The sequence below is a fragment of the Triticum dicoccoides genome, chromosome 2B, assembly GCF_002162155.2.
Source record: "Triticum dicoccoides isolate Atlit2015 ecotype Zavitan chromosome 2B, WEW_v2.0, whole genome shotgun sequence".
Classification (NCBI taxonomy): domain Eukaryota; kingdom Viridiplantae; phylum Streptophyta; class Magnoliopsida; order Poales; family Poaceae; genus Triticum; species Triticum dicoccoides.
Window position 1 is genome coordinate 437,880,926 of NC_041383.1, and position 2,874 is coordinate 437,883,799.

The following is a 2,874-nucleotide window of genomic DNA, read 5'->3' on the forward strand; positions in this document are numbered from 1 at the left end:
CTTCACTTATTTACTTCTCCGTTACTACTGTTACAATCACTACAAAACTGCTATCGTTACTTTTGTCACTGTTACCATTACTATCATACTACTTTGCTACTAAATACTTTGCTGCAGATACTAATTTATCCAGGTGTGGTTGAATTGACAACTCAACTGCTAATATTTGAGAATATTCTTTGGCTCCCCTTGTGTCGAATCAATAAATTTGGATTGAATACTCCACCCTCAAAAACTGTTGCAATCCCCTATACTTGTGGGTTACAAGGAGCCCCTCAACAATCTCTTCATCATTTTCTTTCTCTAAAGAATTTCTAAAAATTTTAGTGACTCAGAATAAAAGTGAACCAAACTCAACAAGATTGATATCAACTACTCCCACAATTGCCTAGAGGCTATATCATGCATTAAAACTACTTTGGACCATATAAATTTGACATGCAATCTCAAGAACAGGGTCACCTCAGCAGCAAAAATTATGAATAAATAAAGCACTAGAATAAAAACTAATTGGACCATTGGAGGAGTCACATACTGAAGAACAATCCCCCAAAGCAGTTTTGTGAATGGAGCTTTGAGCAAGGAGATCGAAAATGACAGCAAAACGAGCTAGAACACGGGTTTGAGCTATGAGATGATTTTTTTCTGGAGGAAGAAGAAGTGTGTGGGTGCTGGAATAAGTGGAGGGGGGCCACGTGGGGCCCATGAGGCAGGGGGCGCGCCCCAGGGGGTGGCCACGCCCTGTGCCACCATGGCCAAATGGTGGGTCCCCCTAGTGCATTCTAAGTGCCAGAAATTCTTAAATATTCTACAAAAAATCATACTCAATTTTCAGGGCATTTCGAGAACTTTTATTTTCGGGGTATTTTTATTGCAAGGATAATTCAGAAAATAGACAGAAAATACTAATTTTGCTATATTTATTCTAAATAACAGAAAGTAAAAGGAGGGTACAGAAGGTTGTGCTTTCTAACTTTGTCCATCTCATGCTCATCAAAAGGAATCCACTAACAAGGTTGATCAAGTCTTGTTAACAAACTTCTTCCGAATAACATGAAACGGAAGAATTTTCGAATAACACTAGGTTACCTCAACGGGGATATGCATGTTCCCAACAATAAGAATATCATATTTCTTTTCGACAGTAGGAAGAGGGAATTCAAAACCTCCAATAGTAATAGTTGAAATTTTTCCAATAGAATTGATACTATGAACTTGAGGTTGTTTCTTCGGAAAGTGTACCGTATGCTCATTACCATTAACATGAAAAGTGACATTGCCTTTGTTGCAATCAATAACAGACCCTGTAGTATTCAAAAAGGCTCTACCAAGGATGATCGACATACTGTCGTCCTCGGGAATATCAAGAATAACAAAGTCCGTTAAAATAGTAACGTTCGCAACCACAACAGGCACATCCTCACAAGTACCGACAGGTATAGCAGTTGATTTATTGGCCATTTGCAAACAGATTTCACTAGGTGTTAACTTATTCAAATCAAGTCTACGCTATAAAGGGAGAGGCATAACACTAACACCAGCTCCAAGATCACATAAAGTCGTTTTAACATAGTTTCTTTTTATGGAGCATGGTATAGTTGGTACTCCTGGATCTCCAAGTTTCTTTGGTATTCCACCCTTAAAAGTATAATTAGCAAGCATGGTGGAAATTTCAGCTTCTGGTATCTTTCTTTTATTTGTAACGATATCTTTCATATACTTAGCATAAGGATTCATTTTAAGCATATTGGTCAAACGCATACGCAAAAAGATAGGTCTAATAATTTCAGCATAGCGCTCAAAATCCTCATCATCACTACAAAAAAAGGACACATCCGTGACATTTTGGGCCGAACGATTTTTTTTCCTGTCATACATATGACACTTCTATGACGATAATTGTGACAAAACCCGGTATCATCATAGATGTGGTGGGCTCCTACTTCTATGAAAAAAAATCATGACAGAAAATAGGCTTTTCGTCCTGGGCGGGCCGGAGATGCAGCTGCATGACATTCTTTGGGCCGTCCATGACGGAAAAAACCCTGGTAGAAGTGAGGGGGAGGAAAATTTCGGGGAGTTGCCGGTTATGGTGGGAGGTCGGGGGCCGAGCGATGCGCGTTTCTCTCGTACACATGCGAGGCGTTGGCTCTAACTGAACCCGAGCAAGGCATTGGGCTCTAACTGAACCCGAGTGATTGCACTACAGGCTACACGTTACTGAACCCGAGCGATCGATCGATGGCTGTTAACTGAACCCGATCGAGCGATTCCTTCACTAGTGCTGATAACTAAAGCCAATCGATTGGATGAACAGTGAGCGTTGCGGGGGGGTGGATGAACAGTGAGCGGTGGCGTTGCCTCTGGATGAATAGGACCATGTGGTGTGGAGGGGTGGCCGTGGAGGGGTGGTTGAACAGGACCCCGTGGTGTGGAGGGCTGGATGAACAGTAGACGGTGGAGGGGTGCCCGTGGAGGGGTGGTTGAATAGTAGCCGTTGGACTAGCGCGCGGTGGAGGCTGGATGAACAGGAGCCCGTGGAGGCTGGAGGAGGTCGACGGTAGCCCGTGGAGGCTGGAGGAGGTTGACGGTGGAGATGAACAGTATCCCGTGGAGTCCCGTTTTGCGGTACGCCACACCCCTCCCGATGAACAGGACCCCCGCTTCGACCGTAGGAGGTCCGTTTCGTCCATTTTGCGGTACGCCACACCCCTCCCGATGAATAGGACCCCCATTTCGACCGTAGGAGGTCCGTTTCGTCCGTTTTGCGGTACGCCACACCCCTCCCGATCAACAGGACCCCCGTTTCGACCGTAGGAGGTCCTTTTCGTCCATTTTGTGGTACACCACACCCCTCTCTATCAACAGGACCCC